Source organism: Aythya ferina (assembly GCF_964211825.1).
Source record: "Aythya ferina genome assembly, chromosome: 4".
Taxonomy (NCBI): Eukaryota; Metazoa; Chordata; class Aves; order Anseriformes; family Anatidae; genus Aythya; species Aythya ferina.
The window spans coordinates 37818423-37839840 of NC_140300.1; the positions used below are offsets into that span (position 1 = coordinate 37818423).

Here is a 21418-nt window from a genome sequence, read left to right on the forward strand (position 1 = left end):
GACAGTTGGTCTGTCAGTACTTCTGAATGTGTCCTCCATGGTAAGGACAACAGAGGACATATGCTTATGACAGGAAGGCATTTTGCAGTGGAAGAATTCAATTTGCTTGGAATCTCTTTGCTTGGCATATACATCAGGTGATTCATAACAAATTTTCACAGAATCACAGAATCACAGAATTTCTAGGTTGGAAGAGACCTCAAGGTCATCGAGTCCAACCTCCAACCTAACGCTAACAGCCCTCCACTAAACCATATCCCTAAGCTCTACATCTAAGCGTCTTTTGAAGACTTCCAGGGATGGTGACTCCACCACTTCCCTGGGCAGCCCGTTCCAATGCCTCACAACCCTTTCTGTAAAGAAGTTCTTCCTAACATCTAACCTAAAACTCCCCTGGCTCAACTTAAACCCATTCCCCCTCGTCCTGTCACCAGGCACGTGGGAGAACAGGCCAACCCCCACCTCGCTACAGCCTCCCTTGAGGTACCTAAAAAGAGCGATAAGGTCGCCCCTGAGCCTCCTCTTCTCCAGGCTGAACAAGCCCAGCTCCCTCAGCCGCTCCTCGTAGGACTTGTTCTCCAGGCCCCTCACCAGCTTCGTCGCCCTTCTCTGCACCCGCTCAAGCACCTCGATGTCCTTCTTGTAGCGAGGGGCCCAAAACTGAACACAGTACTCGAGGTGCGGCCTCACCAGAGCTGAGTACAGGGGGACGATCACCTCCCTAGCCCTGCTGGTCACGCTGTTCCTAATACAAGCCAGGATGCCGTTGGCCTTCTTGGCCACCTGAGCACACTGCTGGCTCATATTCAGCCGACTGTCCACCATCACTCCCAGGTCCTTCTCTGCCTGGCAGCTTTCCAACCATTCCTCTCCCAGCCTGTAGCTCTGCTTGGGGTTATTGCGCCCCAGGTGCAGGACCCGGCACTTGGCCTTGTTAAACTTCATGCAGTTGACCTCAGCCCATCGGTCCAGCCTATCCAGATCCTCCTGCAGAGCTTTCCTACCCTCAAGCAGATCGACACACGCACCTAACTTGGTGTCATCTGCGAACTTACTGAGGGTGCACTCGATGCCCTCGTCCAGATCATCGATGAAGATATTAAAGAGGACCGGCCCCAGCACCGAGCCCTGGGGGACGCCACTAGTGACTGGCCTCCAACTGGACTTGGCTCCATTCACCACGACTCTTTGGGCCCGGCTATCCAGCCAGTTTCTAACCCAACGAAGCGTGCGCCAGTCCAAGCCAAGAGCAGCCAGTTTCTTGAGGAGAATGCTGTGGGAGACGGTGTCAAAAGCCTTGCTGAAGTCAAGGTAGACCACATCCACAGCCTTTCCCTCATCCACCCAGCGCGTCACTCTGTCATAGAAGGAGATCAGGTTCGTCAGGCATGACCTGCCTTTCATAAAGCCATGCTGACTGGGCCTGATAGCCTGCTTCCCCTTCAAGTGCTGCATGATGACTCTCAGGAGGATCTGCTCCATGAGCTTTCCTGGCACTGAGGTCAAACTGACAGGCCTGTAGTTTCCTGGGTCTGCCCTCCGGCCCTTCTTGTAGATGGGCGTCACGTTTGCTAGCCGCCAGTCGATTGGGACCTCCCCCGATAGCCAGGACTGTTGATAAATGATGGACAGCGGCTTGGCCAGCTCCTCTGCCAGTTCCCTCAGTACCCTTGGGTGGATCCCATCCGGCCCCATCGACTTGTGCACATCTAAGTGCCGTAGTAGGTCACCAACCAGTTCTTCATGGATAATGAGGGCCACATCCTGCTCCCCATCCCCTTCCACCAGCTCAGGGTACTGGGTATCCAGAGAACATAGCTACTGGTTTGTCTACTTAAAAAAAATACAGCTCATTAATCAATATTCATTTTTTAATATAAAAGCATTATTATTTTTAGGCATCTAAAGGCCATGAATACCCAAGAGTCAACATGTATTATTAAAGCTGTTGAGTATCACAGTCATTCATTTGTTTCACTTTAAAGGCTGACACAAAAAAAAAATTTCCACTGGAATAACTGAATCAGAATGCAGTGTGCCTGTTTGCAACAACAGAACACCCTAATAATAAAGTGCAAGGGTATGTAATAGAAACGAATGAAGTGTAAAATAAAATAATAGAAGAACATGACAAGCTAAATGCTTTCTGCAATGCAGTGTTCTTGGAAGGGAGTACATCACCAAAAATAAAATTACCTTCATGTTTTCTAATTTTCGATAAGATATATTTCTTCCTTGTCATTTACCTGTTCGAAAAATATTTTGTTGTTTACCTGGTTTAGCATATCTCCATGTCTCAAGTTCAAGGTTTAGTAGCCATGACATGGAATAGATCTTACCTTAAATATGTGGTAGATCAGGACTAAGTATTTCATGTTCCATCTTTTCATGTATGAGCTGTATTATCTGCAGTGTATTTATGCAGTTTCAATGTAGAGGCATAAAGTCCCCCCGAACTTGTACTCGAGAAGTGCAGCACTGTGCTGCGTTCAGGGAGGAGCCGAGGTCTGCAGAGATGAGACCACAGAAACAGCAGGCTGAGAAATAACAAACTGCTATGTAAGTTGGAAAATACTGACAACCTCAGTTTTGCTTTACTAGTTTTGAGGTCGCTACTTTTTTTTATTCCCAGTTAAATTCTGATTAACCTGCACAATTAGTTGGCAATTCAGGAAGTGAGATGGTCTTAAGCAGACAGAACATGCCTTGAAGTCCTTCCTCCATTCTTTGTGCTGCTTCTTCCAGGGCAGTTACTGATGGCACGAGGACCACCACTTCCAGTGGAAAACTTTGCACTTCCAGTCTTTTTCAGTCCCAGAGCAATGCTGAGCATAGCATGCCTGTTATTCATGGGGCCACATTCACCCTTCTTGGCAGGCCAGCATACCTCCCTATTACAGACAGATGAGAGCACTGCCAAAGCAGTAGGCTGGCTATCTGGAAGGTGCAGGGGCAACAGGGAGATTTCAGAGGTTTCCCACACTTAGCACGTAAGATCCTGTAAGAATGAGCAATGATTTAGATCAGATGTGATGAAAACTAAATTTGTGTGCCATCCACAGCAATTTTCTTATCCTTCTCCCTCGCCTCTGTGCCTGGGCCTGCGGTAGTGGGGATTCCGTTCCTGATAGCCACAGGTGGCCAACTTACAAGCCTGAGATTTGATTACCCATATCATTGGCTTAGCTTGCATAGCTGCAAATGCTATTAAAGGTAATAAAATTATCCAACCCTTGCATCACTATGCTGTGGGCAAAGGATATTGTTCTCAGCAATCACCATTTATGTCTACCCATTTAACACTGGTGAAGCTATGCTAATGGCTTTCTATGACATTTTCGAAAGGACAGCCATTAGATCAAATGAGCAGATATCCACCTAGCAAAATGTAGCATTCAAATATTTATGAAGAAATGAAATTACCAAGTTTGTCATCAGTGACACTGGTAAACAAGGCTGCTCAGGGCTTAGATGCAGAAACAGATCTCTGTCTCTTTCTTTTTCCCAGCCTTATTCACTGCAGTGGGCTGAAACTTAGCCTGCTGCTATTGCGGTTGGGCTGGAAAGGCCGTAGAGTTTGTAAGGCTTTTAGTAGATAAAAAACTAAAATAAAATTACAAACAGAATTACAAAAATCTCATCTACAGAAGATAGGCAAGAAAGTTAGGCATTTTGCTGCTTTAATGATGAGGAATACTAAAGAAAAAGAGGGCTTTAAGATCTGTTTTGATCTGACCTCAGCGCTGGGATATGTGGTGGTTCTGTGAAGGGTGCACATCTCCTTGGGGGCAAGGTGCAGTGTCCCTGTCATCTCATTGTCCAACACTGTTACCTGCTACCTGGTTTTGCTTATTACCTTTGAATAAAAATTGTTTTCTACAGTTTTGTTTATTTTGCAAGGGACAAAATGCTCAAGCCATTGCCTTATGTGATGCTTCTTCTCTTCCTAACTGAATAAAGTAAAGATGATCTCTTAAGTTATACCTGCAAGTTGCAGTTTTCATACTCTTTATTCCATGCTGTCTGCAAAACTTAACATACAGTGCATTGTTGTCAAATACCAAATGATTATTGTATATTACAGGGTAGTGTTTTAAATCAACAAATATTTGCTATTGTATATTAGCACAGATAAATGAAATATTTAAGAATAAACAAGCAGCGTGAATAACAATCTCCTTGACCTCACTTAAAAATCTAATTTTAACTATATTAGGCAGCCAGGATTACTGTTTGATTTAGGGTCTCATCCTGCAAACATTTATTCATTTGACTTCAGCAATAACAACAAAAAACCTTTCAGTCATTACTTAATCCTTAACTAACACTGGCAATCCTACTAGGATCAGCTTGTATTCATAGAAACTCAAGTTAATGCTGCAGTGAAAGTTTTCAGAAATGACATTTAAAGTCTTAGCAGGGTAAGTGAAGAAAAGAATTATTGTTATATGCCTTTGTAATTTTTTAAAATACTGAGAGAATGTAAATATAATGCCATAAAATGTGGCTATTAACATTGTGACTTCTGAGTGTATGTGATAACGTAATTAGAAGATTAAAGAGAAGATCTTATCTTGTAAATACTTATATGAATAATCTTTGCTCGTGAATTCTTGTTCTGCACGTGAGCAGGAATGGGCATTTCATTAAGTGTTGCTCATGGGAATTAGAAAGATCAGACCTTCAGTGATGTGTAATGAGTTCCCATTCATTATGTAATGTCACTCCAATATTTCTTTTATCTGTTTTTTCCTGATGATCTGGTTAACTCCCAAAACAAGTGAGCTGGAAATCAGTGCAATTCCAAAATACAACACAAATTGACTTAAATTAGAAGGTACCATGGCATTAGTCTTGGTTGTAGTATTGAGTTGAACATTGCACGCTGGTGAAAAGCAACTGATTCATGATCCGTGGGAAATGATTCCACCCCACCGGCTGTTTTAACATACAGCTTTACTGGCAATAAAATATAAATCTGCTGTCTACTAGCCTGCTCGGTTTTATATCTACTTTTTCTAACAACTAGAGAGAGTTCCTATTGAGGATTATGCTTTTCATTCATTTCTAATTTTCAAATCTTGGCATTTTAATTTGAGCCTTCTCTTTTCACAAGTAGTGAAAAGAGTATAATATCTCTTGCTGTTCCAACCTATGAATCTGACTTATTCAGTAACTTTGGTCATCTCTGAAGGCAACGAGAGTAAGACAATGGTGAAGGATGATTTTTCTTTTCCCTGAAACGTCGAGGTTAAGGTAAAATCCAAATTAACTTGTTCAGCATGCAAACATAGTTCTGTGTTTGCTAAATCATAAGGAAAGTTATCAAAATTAATATGTTTCTTCAGCTCTATAAGGCAAAAACATTTTGAAGGTTTTTCGTGCTTTGTGTTGTTGTAAGCTTTGAATCTGGATTTTTCTTTCTGTTGCATGGGTTCAGTGTTAGAGAAACTCAGTTTAATTTCGTTGTTGTAAGATGACGATGAATTACCAGATTTAGATTTTAGCTTTGTGAAACAGTTAACTTTGTTCTTCAGAAAACAACAGTCAAACCTTCCCCCCTCAGCCTGTTCCCACAGTCTTTAATTCAGCCTTGCTGAATTAAAGTATTTGTGGGCTAATTATGTAGATCAATTTCAAATATGTGAAGGTCTAGTTTCAGTGTTGCATATGTAGGGTTTCATCACTTGCTACACGTTTATGCCTAAATCTTTTAAGTTTTAATTACTGCACTGAAGTTACATCTAAATTCAGAGTATAAGGCTGGCTTTGATTCACAACTTCTATCAAGATGTATTTAGTAGAATTGAAACTTTATGGCTGACTACAGCCATGTACCTATTTACAAATAAACCAAATCTTCAAAGAGAACTGGTTTTGTACATACACACTGAACTTGTCCAATATTATTTGATAGGTGTATTTTGTTATAGTTCAGTTTTTCTTTCTGGATGACTGCAGCCATGGGAGAGGGCTCTTTCACTGGGCTGTGTTAGTGCATTTATAACTTGACAGGTAGTGTGGTCCTTGTCTGCTGGGTACCCTGGTCCTCTCTGCTAGAACACGAGGTACGGTCCTGAGCATTTGCATTGTGTGCACAAAGATTACTCAGTGCACATAGCCATTAATGTAGATGAAAACAAAACAAGAAAACCCACCCTTTTCTACCTTTCAGCCAGTTTTGGTCTGTTGCCTAATGATTTCCCTGTTCATAATATAATTTAAAACACCACAGGAAAACATTAGGGGGATCATATCACCGTCTAAGTGAAGTGAACTTACAGTGTGCGTGCATGTAAAGTATATTTGGGGGTGAAGAGATGAGTTTATTCTAGTTCCAGCCTGTGCTGATTTCCTCTGAGTTGTCATGATCTTAATCCCCCAGATTACTGTGGAGTCACTTCTGGGGAGCTGCAATGACACTGTGGTTCTTCAGATGCAAGAAGAACAGAAGAACTTAGAGTGTATTCAAAACTGTAGCAAATGAAAATTTCTGTTTTGGATGACCTGCTTGTCATCACTTATAATTTTGTTACTAATATTATGGTTATCAAATCTTGTGATGATGAAATGTCTCTCTCCTGCATATGAAATACAGCGTTTTACAGTTTGAAACAGTGCAAATGGTCATCAGGTGCAATTAAACCTTTTCATTATAGTGGTATTTAAAATTTCGTCATGTTTAGTACCACTTCTATTTCACTGATCAGATGATGAATTAGAAATATCACGCACTTTCAGCATCAGTTGCACATGTGGAATTAGGAAGCATAATAATTAGACACAGCTTCTCAGGTTAAATGTGGGGCAATATCACATGCCAACATCATCGGAGGCTTAAAAGGTCACTAAATTTTGTATGTATTTCCATTAAGTATAAAGAGTGCTATTCTTTCTTGCATAAATGCAAGAGAAGGTATATTTCTATACTCCAGGTATAGAAGGTATATTTCTATACCCTACATTTTAAAAGGTTTAGGTAGTGCCAGTTCCTTAATTAACGGTACTTAACTCTTTGTTTACATGCGATAAGTATTTTATAACTAGGATATAGCAGGTAAACTAGAGAATACTTGAGGTTACGTGTCTGAGCTATAATGAAATCTTATGTGCAAGTTACTTGTTTTTCTTTTTTTCCTATATACTGTGGCTTTCACTTTGCCAGCAAACTATATGTAATCCCACAGATGTATATGCTTTTATCATTACATTGAAAAAGGTTGTGAAATCAAATACTTACTTTTAGGAAGTGCAACAATTAAGGTGTGCTATCAGAAGATAATGTGTAATTACAGAGCCATGATTATGGAATTTTCCAGTGAAAACAAAGATAAACCAGAATATCAATTATAGTGTGTAAATATTAATGTTTGGAAAAGTAAAAGTTTTTTTTAAGGTTTATTACAATATTCATTATTGTATTGAAATCTGTTTTATAGTTCTTACACGGTGCAGGAAGAAGGAAGAAACAAAACAGGGTAAAGAAAGTGCATCTCCTGAAAAGACACCTTTTCTGCCAAGTGTCCTTCGTCATCTCTCCCTGCCATGCTGTCCTCTACATTCACGCTGCAGGAGAGCTCTGTACAAAAAATTGGTTGTGTTTTCATGCCTGTCTCTTACAAAAATAGTAGAAGGTTCTGTCTTCAGATTCAAGAATTTCCAACAAATCTAGAAAGATCCCAGGATATGAGGAAAGGAATAAAGTCACAAGTGAAAAAATTGACTACACTACCTCTTGGTAACCTCCAGTCGTTCTTTTCTAGGCATTTTTGGATTTTCTTTAGGAACAAAAACTTGCACATAAAAGGGCAGATACTTTATCTGTTGAGATCAGTGGCAGGCTGTCCACTGATTTCAGTAAACAGTGAATCTTGTCCAAGATTTCCACAGCTGAGAATGGCATAAAAATACAGTAACTGTTGTAGCTAGCTCTCCCAGATTGGGAGAGACAGGGAACGTCTTGGTAAAAGCATCACTCTTTGTAGCAAGAAAAATGAACTAATTGTATGAAAGCAGTCCAGAAGAGGAGGTTTCTTGGGGATTAGTTATTATTTATCTTAGAGATGAAGAAATCCAGAGTTAATTATGGTCGTTCGATAAGAGAAGAACGGCCTCCGCATGAACTATGTATGAAGAACACATTTCTTGAACAAGTCATCTTGCTTGTTATGCAGTTGCTGCTAATGAATCACAGAAGTGCTTTGTTACAGGAATGTGCCACAATTTCTATTCCTTCTGGTTGCAGAAGAGAGGATAGTATTTCATACTGTGTCTTCATCCTGGATCTGCATTGATGAAATGTACTGCAGGGAGGTACGGAGCAGTTCCCAGGCAGGGAAGCATCTACCTTGATTTAAAGCCAAAGGCTATGTGTATATGCACAGACTTGCACCAAATACTGACATTTATTTTACTCCATATCAAGATTTATTTTTCACTCATATAAATATTGGCCTACAGCTTAGTCATAGTCAATATTCACCTCTTGAATCAGGATTTTTTTGGTGGCTAGAAAGGGAAATGATATGGCTTCTTAAAACACTAGCCAGGACTGTGTGTATCAAACTGTGTGTATTTCGGAGAAAAGGAGGCTCAGGGGCGACCTTATTGCTCTCTACAGATACCTTAAAGGAGGCTGTAGCGAGGTGGGGGTTGGCCTGTTCTCCCATGTGCCTGGTGACAGAACGAGGGGGAATGGGCTAAAGTTGCGCCAGGGGAGTTTTAGGTTAGATGTTAGGAAGAACTTCTTTATCAAAAGGGTTGTTGGACACTGGAACAGGCTGCCCAGGGAAGTGTTGGAGTCACCATCCCTGGAAGTCTTTAAAAGACATTTAGACGTAGAGCTTAGGGATATGGTTTAGTGGGGACTGTTAGCGTTAGGTAGAGGTTGGACTCGATGATCTTGAGGTCTCTTCCAACCTAGAAATTCTGTGATTCTGTGAAATCAGAATGGCATCGGTACTGGACAGACTGTAATTTCCCATTTAATTTCCCATTACGGTACTTCTTTCCGTTACGGTACATTAAATTTCATATATGCCATATATCCCAAATTGTAATTTTTAATAATGTCTCTGTGTTGACATATTTCATTTAACTTTTGTCTCTAATGAATCTGTGGATATTGTGAGAAGGATCTTTGCTAACAGGAGAGATACACAGTCTGGTCTCAAAAAGATTTTTGTTTGGTTTTGTTGATCCCTTAGCCTAAAAAGAATTCAGAATGAAAATATATGGTTCCTTTTCATAAATGCAAAAACATAACAATTACATACCCAATTATTTAGTAAAGATTAGGCTTAAAAAAATCTTTTGTCTTATAGTTTGTCAAAAAAGCTGTAAGATGAAGTATGATCAAGAGCATTCATAATTTGAAACTGACTGAACGTTGAATGCTTTGATTTATAATTGATGCTTGAGATATATTATAAGTGTGAAAACTTCAGATAACTATGGTAGTTTACACAGAGACATAAAGGACTGTGCACTAAAAGTTCTATTTTAAAGGACCTGATCCTGTCAAAGCATCCACATGCAAGAAACGTTACGTCTAAATATTGAGTTCTATTTCATACTATTGTTGAAATACTGAGGAAAACACAGTTTCTTGGACAAGTAATTTTTCTAAAGAAAGCTTGTTGTGTTTCATAATTAAACAATAGATCCCATTCCTTAGATCTAGCTCTGCAACAAAGGAGATCCCATGTTGTCACTCAATGCACCCATGTGAACTTACTGACATTAATTGTTCCATGGGTGTATGACACAATACTTGATGCCAAATTTTTATAAGATTTCTGTTTTGTCCTGGCATTTCACTTTTTACTGTCTTTAGGAAATGAATAGAGAGGTAGGTTAACAAATAAGAACAGAGGTTTCAAAGACAGTTGAATCCTTGACAGAGGTTGGAGATGGGACCACTGGTGCACCTACAAAGAGTCAGCTGGGAAATGAGGTCTCCTGGTAGAAAAGTTTTTGGAAAGATGTAAGAAGCTGCACGTGAAGATGGAACAAATCGACCAGCACAGCATGTGTTTGAGAACTGCAGAGAGAGAACTGCAGGCAGAGCTATGCCAGCTCCAGAAGGTGGGCTGGCGTTTGGTGCTGAAAACTCCAAATTCTGTGCTGGCTGTGCACTGGAGCTGGGCACGGCCTGGTATTCTGCAGTCTGTGTTTGTTTTTGAAGATTTCCTCAAAACTTGTATTCAGAGGATGGAAAGTCTTCAATAAAAGAAGCATTTTGATTTCTAGTTTAGTTTAAAAGTCAGCCTTTTACAATGTTACTGAAAATGAAGAGCAGATTTCTAATAAAGGAGCTAATTATTATTAAAATTCTAGTGTCAGCAGAACACTTCATCCTCACAGACAGAAATGAAATAGTAGTTCAGATATTTATTCTAAGTTTCCAATAAGTACTTGGCAAAAATTCAATAATGTTCATTAAATACATAAATGGAAATATTAAAAATAAAGATTTTTCCCTCGTGATTTATTATATAGCGTGCTTGAAAGGCAAAGTTGAAGAAAGAAGTCGTTATCTGGCAAAAAAGGTACTACAAAAATGTTAATTAAATTGTATAGTCATAAGTAAGCCAGTGAACAAGAAAAAGGCTTCCCTGCTTAGAATTGGAAGCCATATTTGTTCTGGCTGGCTGGTTAAAGATGCAAAAAGATTATCTTTAAATAAAGCATACAGTGCAATATGCTTAGGTACATTTCTGTTTGTATTATACTAAATCCAAAAATTAAAGCAAACAAGTAAAAGACTCTAGAAAACCCAATTAAGAGGCCTGTCATAATTAAGAAGTTGGAAAGAAATAGAGGCAGGTATTTTCATACACATCTGAAGCATAGCTGACCTTATGGGGTGATGACACAACAGGTTAGGAGGTGCACAAGGAGCTGTGTCCCTCTGAAGATATAGGGGGGAATAGGAGGAGCCAGCCTTGCTCCTGAAGGGTACACGCCATGAGTTACCAGGAGTCATTAGGGGAATTTGGTCCCGATACTTCGCTTGCATGAGGTTTCTGTACTCTGTGCATCTGTGACTGGGCTCGAAGCCAGAATTTTTTGGTATTAGTGCTTGAAAAATAGTTTACGTATTTTATTTGTTCTGTGTAATCCTAGACTGAGAGCTGTATTTCTTCTGTGCCTTGAACCCCGTGAGTATAACTTGAGTTGTTGGGCATGTGAGCATTTCAGGTTCACATAAAAAAAAAAAAATAATTTCTGTAGTTCACAATTAAATTATATACCTCTCTTAAAAGACTATTCCCATCAATGTATTGAGAGTCTAAATTGTTTCTGAATACAACTGCAATGCCCACCCCAACCCTGAATTCCTTAATTCAGTGCAGCTTCTGAATAGCACAGAGCTCTGCTTCAGGGGGGAAGGAAAACCCTCTTTATTTTGTATTTCAAAATGATTGTTTACTTTTAAACTTATATTAAAAGGACTCTTCAGAAGGGTTTTCATCTGCTCCTAGACACCTGGATAACATTAAGAACAGTTTACCAAAGAGTTTTGCCTGGAAATAAAGAACTGTGAGAATTTAGTCAAATATTTTACCAGCCTTGTGTGGATAGTTCAGCTGCACAGATTAATGTTCCTCAGTAGGATTAGGGTTGTTGTCTCTAAGAAGATATGCAGCTTTCCTTCTAAAACATCATAAGATTTTGTAGCACTTTTTATTAATAAAAATTCCTCTTCCCTGTTAAAGGTTCTGCTTCATACAGCTGCAGCCTTCAAACCAGCAGTGTTTATTGGCGGTGGTTGCTAGTACCCTGGTTTTAATAAAAACAGTATGAGAGGATTGTGTTCTGAAGCATATTTTTTTAGGTAAAATTGTGTAGGTGTATTCTGCACAGGCTCTTGTTTTCTAAAACTTGACATTTGTAGAAGTGATTTGAATTTTTGGAATGAGTTTACTGATCCGTTCACAAGGACTTCTTGTCTCCTCTAACGTTTGATAAATCTAACATGAAATAACTTTCAACCTTAGGAAACTAGTGTTGTTTTTTTTTTTTTTTTTTTTTTTCTTTTCTTCCTTGTGATGAACTGAGGGACTGTAACATTTTTCTTGCTCATTTTTGAATGCCTATTAGAAGAAAAAAAAAAAAAAAGATGAAGAGGTCAAATTCCTCATGTTGTTTCAGCATAACAAAGTAGACATTAGGTTTTGATACATACAACTCATACCAATCCTGCCTGTTGTATTCCAAAAACAGGGTCCATAGACAAAGCCAGAAATTGGCAGCAGAGTACGTAAAGGCATACTACTCTCTGCAGTACTGATCACTTGTAAAGTGACAGGTTTGGGGATTATTTTTCTTGGCAGAAGAACATTAGAATTTACTATAATTATTGAAAATCAGAAATAAAAACAAACTCCTTGGAACAACTTAAGGGTTATTTTAATTTGAGAGGTGATAATGTCTGATTAACTGATGCATACATTTCCTGTGGCTACTTGAATCTGTTTTCTCCTGTCTTCCCATCACATGCACGCATTGAGGAATATTTGTTATAAATAATTTCCAAACAAGGATGAGGAGGAGAAGGGGAGAGTGATATCTGTTTCATAAGCATTTTGAATGTCTTGTAAAGGTGGCTTGTTGGGAACAAGCTGTACTATCCCGGTTAAAACTGAAGGACAGAAGGTCATAGGAACTGAACTGAATTGCATGCAAGTTAACAGAGTTAGATACATCTGATGCTGTGTGACACAAACTTGGCACTTACCCTTTTTTTTATAAGTACAAAACAGAGTTGATGAAGTGTCAAAAATGATTCATAAAATGAAATATGAGTATAAAGGTATTTAAAAACAGCTGTGAAGACCTTTGGAAATTGACTATGACATTTTAAATTCTACTTTGTTTCTGTAGATCAAGATAATAAAATTATGTGTGTTTTTAAGTATCACTAGAAAATTAAAATATAAAAAATAGACTACAGCTGCTTTGTGTGGATAGCCAAAATCAAAATATATAGCCAAGTTAAATTTTAAATAAGGTGAGCTCACCTGTTGTTGTTTTCATTTTATAGGTTGGTTTGATCATATCTCTGTACTACTTAAAGTCTTCTTGGTACCTTAAAAGGGCATCATTCTGCAAACCTTGCTCAAGACTCGACTGCTTGTGATTATTCATGACTTCCTCAAATAATCTCCATTTTTAAGAGATGCTGCTAATGTTTGCTCCTTTACTTCCCTGGGAGTTGAAGGTATTTTCAAAAACTGTCTAGATAAAACCTAAATGTCAGCTTCTCCAAGGCAGTTAAGTACCAAGTTCAGTGGGAGTTAAGTGACATATACAAGACAGAAGCACCTTTGGAGATATGGGCTTAAGTGCTGCTTCATATCTCAAGGAAAAAAAAGAGAGAAAGGCCTTACATTATTTGTATTTTATAAATAGATGCTCTTTCAGTATAGTGATTACAATTCTATGAAGTCTGCAGTTGTAGCACAAAACTATATGTTACTTCCACAAATAATAGCAGTCAAAAGCCGGTGAATCCCTCTCACTGTGTTCCTGGTGATCTCCACTTGGCATGCTGTGTTCCTTGTCTGTGATAGCGGGCAGGGATGGGTTTGGTGTGGAAGCAGCTTCTTGTCCTTCCTACCCTCCTGTCTCACCTAGCTATGCTGTAGCAGATATTCTACAATCACAGTGAGGAAGGCTTTCTTCTCTGGTAGACAGTCATTTGACTTGCCCCTTCCCAGCTCCTTTCTGGGGACCTTGTACAATTGAATACTCCAGTTCTCTCCACAGCTAGAGGACCACAGATCCTTTACGTGTAATGAAAGCTCTTCTGGCCTGGGTCACCCCTTGGTTTTGGTGGTGTGTTACACAGCAGGGTCTTGATCCTGAGTATATGGAGCGTTCCCTCCTAAATAAAGATACTAGGATCTAATGTCTCATGATCCTGACCTATTCTTGCTTAAAGGCCTTTGAATTGCTGCACAATGAGGAAGAAATAGCATTTTAGTGCTGTTGTAGGCTGTACTGCAGATTCTGTTGATAGGGTATTTGCCTTTGACACTGTTTTTCTAAATGGATAAAGTGACAACAAACGTCTTCAAAGCAGTTTGCTTTAAATTTGCTCTTCTCTGCTGAATTTTAGGCGGGTGCCAGGAGGGGATATGGCAAGCTACCTCTTGGGATTAATATGTTATATCACATCTGTCTTCCTAATGCAGAGGAATCTTTGGTAATGTCAAGTGCCTGACACTTCAAAGAAAGTTAGAAATCACCAGCAGAGGTATTTATAGAGCCCTTCTATAGGGAAATGTCTGAATATCTCCAGATCAGTAGCTACCTTGGATCTGAAGCAGGAGAAAGACTTCTGTGTTTATTATCCATCCCAGTGCCTGCAGCTTCTTTTTGGTCACACAAAACATAAAGAAAAGCTTTACGCCTAGGAAAGCTGACTCAACCAGTGCTACATGGCAGTCAGTGGAGAGGAAATCCCTGTGTGAGATTTCCTCTGTGAGAGAGAAACAGGGAAGAGCAAAGTGGACATTACGTAGGGCAGGAGCAAGATGCACGGCCTAGAAAATGGGCACAGCAGGCCCTGAACTGTGGGCATGCAAGTGAACAGTGCCTGCAGGTGCATGCAGGTCTCATTGAGGTGGATGGAAACTCTTTCCCAGGCAGGATTTAGTGAAGAGGGGTAGAACTGAACACCTTCAAAGGTTGCGGTTCTCTGCTTTGTGCTGAAGAAGTGTTGCTCAAGGCCTGTTGTGGGAGCAGCAGGCACTCGGAGAGGCCTGGTGGGCACTGCATGTGAGGGTACCCCCTATGGCTGGACTGCAAGGGTCCCTTCCTGGACTTGTTTCTCTGCTTGGCTGCACGACTTGTGCTGGATTTTGCATAAGGCAACAGGCAAGCCAGGTGGGAGGTTTGTCAGTTTGGCACTGAGGCTGATGTCATCAAGCAAACGCAGCAGGGTGAATGCACTCTCACAGCGGTGGGTGAATTTTACGCAGAGGAGGGTGCCTGGTAGTTCCTTCTTGTAGTGGTGCAGAAGAGCCTACACAGCTGTGTGAAGGCTGTAATCTGGAGCAGTGCCAGTCCTGCTGCTGCACAGTCGCAGGGAATTCAAGTCTATGTTCATTAAGTCTCTGTCCAGATGTTCTCTCGTGTTACTTCTTACATTGAAAATGTAGAAAGTGCAATATAGTTATGTATTTCACTGCTGATATGGACCTAGCACAATATCAGAATTTATTCTAGGATTTGAGTGATTAGTGGGTATATGATGCTGAGAATGTCATAGCTTGAAAAACTGAGTGTAAGTCTGGATTTACACTCTCATCACTTCCAAATAAGACCAGTTTCTATCACAGTTTCGCAATGTAATGCAGTTTTATTTGCTCTTTGACAGTCTATACATGCCTGTGTTACTGCTAAAGATCATCTGTTGATTTTCTTCTGGGCTGGCTGGAGACACTAGTAGTGTGCTAGTAGTAGTGCTGCTACCCTGTAACAAAAACATCTTGTGCTGCATGATTATTATTTTTTTTCCATTGGATCATGGTAGTTTCACAATCTACAACTTGTCCTTATTCTAAAGGTTATTTATCATCTACCTTTGACTTCCAGAGGAGTTTCTTTAAAATATTTGGATATTTTTTTTTACCAACATAAAGTAAAGGGCCATTTTAATGACTTGTTTCTCTACTATATCTAGATAGACACACATGCATTTTTACAAAAGGAAAACTTTCTGTTTTTTATTAATAGTTTTCCAAAACTGCACTAATACCAGTATTTTTATGCAGAAATTTTATAACAAATAGTTACAGTTTAGGTGGATGTAGAACAAAACCATAATCTTCCTACTGCTATATTCCTATTTTGGTCCTGGAAGTATATTTAGTATGAATGAGAAGCTTTGTTTTTCATACTCATTTAGCAGTGCACTATAACGTGAAGACCAAACCTTTGTCTGTAAGGGAGGTAAGGAATACTCAATCCTAGTATTTAGGTGCCTTGTGTCATACTGTCTTTTCTAAGTAGAAAGGCTTGTAAACTATTTTGTCTTTGCATGATGAAGTCGAAGCTCTCAGGTTTCAATTTTATTTTTTTTTTTTCATTTCTGTTAGCCTACATTATTATCATGATGGAATTCATTAATCTGTCGTTAAAGGAATTTGTATAGCCTCCCTGTTGTCTCATCTGAGGTTCTGTACCATTTTTTATAATGGCTGAAATGAAAACCTAAGATTGGCTTGAATATAAGCCGTAAGTTAGGACCATCAACATGAATGTTCTTTTTAGCTTTGGTTGCTTAAGTGCTGCAATTAGACATCCTCACTAGGAAAATATATATTTCTGTTTAAAAACAAAGTATCTTGTAATCATGTTGTCACTTTGAAATAAATTTTTTGGATTTCATCAGTACAGTTTTTTTCCAAATGAGGTGGTTAGTTGCTACTGCCTTTGTCTGCTGGACAGAACCTGGGTTTCCAGTTTGTGGGCTGGACACAGAGCAAGGATGCCTGACTGTCTGGTGTCATTGTGCAGGATCTTACAGGCTGTTGTTTCTAGCAGGCTTGGACACTGCTGTCTTGCTATACCAAATAATGGGTTACCAACAGTTAAAGCAGTGAATCAGGAAAAGTAGGGTTGAAATCTGCTTCCCGTAGAGAAAAAAAAATAAGTTCTACAGGTTGTTCAGATGCCCAGAATTACAGAAATCATTTGAGATTTTTCTACCCAGCCAAACTATAATGTTGCCATTTTAATAATCTTTAATGCTTTTGCTGTCTGTGGTTAATGCATAGCTATTTTATTGAAACCAAAATTGTCTTCTGAGATGACTAGACAAAACGTTAACACTTCTAAAGACATCTCTCAAGCCAAAGCACAGGCGTTTGTCTTGTCTTGTGAAACCGTCTTCTCCATTTGAAGATGAATGATTTCACTTCCGATGAAGATCAAAGGTATGTTTTGGTTAAATCAGTATAATACTCCAGAAAGAGTTACTTACTTTAGGGTAATCCTGAATACATGAATACAAATAAGGCAGAACTAGTAACAATTTGAAAAGCAGCATGTTTCTTTGAGCTGAACAAAGCAAGAACGTCCAGATTTGCTTATGGTAGTGGTACACTGCAACGGTTTAGTAATCAGGCTTTTGTAAAGGAACTATTAATGTTCATATTTTCCCAAACTAGAGTGAAAAAATGTGAACCTTAGTGTCTATACATGGCCCTATTGCAAAATAGACTGATTTTTCCTGTATGATCTGCCTTTTGCTGAATAACTGTTTATAAGGTCAGCATACAAAAATCCTTATGCGCAAAACATTCATTTAATGTCTTTACTGCTAAAATCAGCCTAAGTTTCTTGATTCATCTGGGTATCAGAAAGTATGCTGAATCAAATTCTTCTCTCCTTGTGTCTAAAAGAAACAAATTCTAAGGTTCTCTTGTTTAACAACTGTGCAACCTCTTGCATCAAGATTAAACACTTTGTTTTGTCCCCAGGCAGTTGTATATTTATTACTCTTGAGGCAGTGGTATTTGAAATAAATAGAATTGAAAGATCCTGAGAAATGGTTTCTGAAACACATATATTGAGTTATTCTCTCCGAAGTGAACAGAAAATACTCCTGATGCTTCTCCCCACACCCTTGCAAAGGAAAATAGCAGATATAAAAATACCTGACGATGATGGTTGTGAATATGGAAGCATTTCTATTCATGGTTGCTGAGGCTTTCTGCTGCTTATTCTCCTAAAAATAATTAGGTTATCTTTATGGAATGTATTACTATTCAATAAAGATAACATAGGTAAGGGCATAATGAAGGAGAAAAGGAAAAGTTTCTTTCCTTTTCTGGTGAAATGGTATGCGATGAAGAAAAAAAAAAACATGGCTTGCAAGCAGTCTTAAAAACTTTTCCACTTTCACTCATTCTCCCTGTTGAAAAGAAACAGATGCTCACCAAGAGAAAAAGTTCTTTTGTGTTACAAGGGAAACAATTTCCTTGTGTGTGTGTGTACGGATATTCATAAAATATGGATTAGCAGTGCTAGGTATTCAGCTAAGTAAATATTAATAAAATAAAGGTGGAACTCATATGCATTTCCCAATAGAGAGTAATAAGCATATTTTGATTTCTTAGTAAGAAATCAAACTAAAGGGAGAGAAGACACTTTGTTTTGTCTGGGTGTTTTTATTCTTTATTCTCCTTGTGTTGATCCTGCTGGCAAAGATTTTCTTTACTGACACTTTGAATATACGGTATTGCTTACGTTAAACATACAGGAATCAGGAGTTTTGCTTAAAAGATGAAATAAAAAGGAATCCAGAATGTCTTTTCTTTATATGCTTTCTCATTTGTGTTTGGAGGCACATTAAAGTTGCATGTTTGAGCCTGTCTTTATAACCATGAGAGGTAGATATCTGCTCTCCCCCCCCCCACCCCCCAACTCCTCCCTCAGAAGTGTAGGAGCTAGGGCCTCGTTAGTAATGCTTGCTCACAAGTGTTGGACGATTCAGTAAATAAATGATGACCCAAAATGTGTATTTATTCTTGCCTTTGTGACATTGGCTGAAACTTCTAATTAATTTCACATAGTTGTTGTCACGCACTGTAGTAATGGCTTTTTTGCCACATTTTACAAACGATTCACCATTAACCTTTGATTTCTGCTAGATTTAAGGAAATAAGATGTATATTGCAGAGTCCTGCACTGCATATTTGTAGGTATATCTGACAGCTTTCTTTGCTGTACACTCGACCGTTTAGAGCACTAAAATGGAGTTGTTTTTGAATAAACTGAAAATTATGGGGATGCTCTAAAGCATTAGCTCACAGATCTCAACAATGCCTCTGATTTCAAGCAGCTAGTTAAATAAGGGAAAAATTAGTTGTGATATCCAAAGAGGCAAAGAGTTAATAAAAATAAACTCCCTAAAGTAAAAACAGAACAGCAATAGATTATTTCTTGTTGTTGTTTGTATTTGAAGTCTAATCAAAGAGTTGGCATAGGCTTCTGGGGTTCAGAAACAAAAATGTTTAAATCCCTAAATTGAAGAATAGTTGTTCCTAGAATTAATATTTGATATATTCACTTGGAATGTATCCTGCTCTTTATCCGCATTACTTTTGATATTGCTTCTCTGTTTCTGTTGGAGCTGTATTTGTTAAAGGCTTTTTTCCCCTCCTTTTGTTTTACCTCTTTCATTGGGTCAGTCATGACTGGCAGTTCTTTCTGAGCTGAGAAGATGGGTTAAATCAGACGTATATAGAATAGACAGCTCACATCTTCATCCCTCTTTTCTGTTTTGATGTTTCATTCTTTGAAAATAAACAGTCTCCTCCAATAGCAGCCACGTTAAGGATAGTCAGGAAATATAAGATCCCTGCTCTACTTCTTTTTTGGATGTTTACCTGATTTATTAATGCATGGGATGCTTAAATTCAGTAGTGTCATCTTAGTGTGTTCATTGGTAGTAAGGAAAATAAAAAACAAAGCCATCTTTGGCAACTGGCATGAGCTGGGGTGAGCCAAGAAATAAATGTTGTTTTTAAAAAGAGATTTTGTTACTTCACAGCTTTTAGAGGAAAGGAGGAGATGACCGTTATAAAGTCGTTTGAAAAATTTGTTCAAATTACATCATGCTACAGCTATCAATTGGATGCCACTGATCATTTCCACATTCTGAATAAATTAAAGCCATCATAAAGTATGGCAGCAATCTCCATTAATACAGCTTGTTGATATCTGCTGGTTGAAGTCTATTATTTAAAATCATTTCTTTGGCTTTGTCAATGTTTACACAGCCCAGCATCATTAATGTTGACTTAGGGTTATCTCTATGTTCCATAACTAGAATACAGAACATTTCTATCGATTTCTTAGCCACACTCCTCTACTTTACTATCACTAAATGAATTTTGATTCATAAAACAAAATCTCTGGGAGTCAAATGTCAGCTATTATCCAATATATTGCTCTCTCCTGCTACAAAAATAGTCTGCATCTCATCTTGAAAATATAATGTATAAGTCTTCTCTGAAAGAATTTCAATAAAATATTGATGTGAAGTACTTTTCTTATTTTGCATGATAAGATGTTTTGGAGACATAGATGAGGGCACAAAACCAAGTCTAGAGTCATCCTGCATCATGTTTTATATTTTGTGAGCTTTTTCACTGAGCGTTAATAGCCACAAAATGCATTTTTTTTTTCTTGTGTATAATAAGAAAATAGTCTGTGGTATTGTCTCGAACAGTCTGTCTTAGTTGATTCTGTGCTTGGAATTATGATCAAGCCAAACAAAGCTTAATAACAACTGAAACCAGTACTCATACACACTCCTTTGAATGCAGCACTGCTTACTGCCACCACATTCAGGTGTCATGCTTTAAAAGAATGTGTTCCTACACAGTGTGTTTCATTTTTTCTCCTAAGTGTGTGGATAGTAATACATGTAATTAGAATGTTTTGTCTTAATGGAAAGTTTGTGAATCTGTGACCAATCTAATATGATTTCCTTTTGATGGCTCCTCCCAACCAAAGAACAGTTGAGTAGAGGTACCTCATAAGAAGGCGGCTGATGCAACCTAGGAAATTGGGACGCCATGGGAGTGAGAAAAAGTCAGTTCTCGCAGACATAAGCAGTTGTGAACAGATGCATTGGAATTGGTGTGATTTTTGATTTTGACTCAAGTAAGGGAAAAGACAGTAAACCCAGGGCTTTCAGGGTTCTCTGGGGATGGGCGATGATGGTGCAGGATAGGATATCTGTATGTTTGCACCAGAAGTATGTGCTCATTTAGTCTCTCTTGGTGATGTTATACTGCTCATTGCTTGCCAACAGGAAAGAGAGGCTTCAGGGATGTTAACCAGAGACTAGTGATGACAGTAAATTCCTAATGCAGATGTGGGGTGTTTAGCTGTTAGTTTCAGTACATCCGGGAAAAAAAAAAAAGCCTCAAGAGTGAATACCAGAATTCAAGATTTGAGAGGTTTGTGGCAAGAGCTTATGGTACTGAAGTTACAAGTGGGATGTCGGGATGAAATTCAACTTCGAACTGTGGTAGTGACTGTGGTGTGGCTGGGTGTCAGCGCGGTGTTGCATGCCCCTTTAGGGCAGCAGAGTCACCATTTCCCTGGGTGCCATAGGAGCTTCCCTTCTGTGCCCAGTAGAGATGGGGAGATGGGTCAACTCGAGGCAAGGTGATGGATTGAACTCCCAGACCCCCCAGTGAAATACTTGGTGTGGTGTAGGAGGACTTTGGTTGGGAATTTTGGACTGTCCTACACCTCCTGCCATGCCTGGACCTTTGGACGGGCTCTGCCTGTGTGCTGGGTGGGAACGGGGCTGCTCCAGGTAGTTCTCCTGGGGGTTCCTCCTGCAGGGTGAGACATTAGATATAGATGAGACCCTTGGAAGTAG

The 21418-nt window shown here is 39.0% G+C and overlaps 1 protein-coding gene and 1 long non-coding RNA gene across 5 annotated transcripts in view; both read left to right on the top strand.

The window, feature by feature from the left end:
- Positions 1–21418, top strand: part of LOC311436714 — a 164652-nt gene that overhangs the window by 72177 nt on the left and 71057 nt on the right. Inside the window, exon 7 of one of the 4 annotated variants that reach the window (XR_014693045.1) lies at positions 9903–10021. The exons of 2 other annotated variants lie outside the window; for them this stretch is intronic. This is a non-coding gene — a long non-coding RNA (uncharacterized lncRNA). Of the gene's footprint in view, positions 1–6385; positions 7331–9902; positions 10022–21418 lie in introns of those variants that run through there. One more of the 4 variants, XR_014693046.1, reaches the window with a different exon arrangement.
- Positions 1–21418, top strand: part of LOC311436130 (uncharacterized protein) — a gene marked incomplete at its 5' end in the record, with an annotated part of 364735 nt that overhangs the window by 5872 nt on the left and 337445 nt on the right. The gene's annotated exons all lie outside the window — the stretch shown is intronic.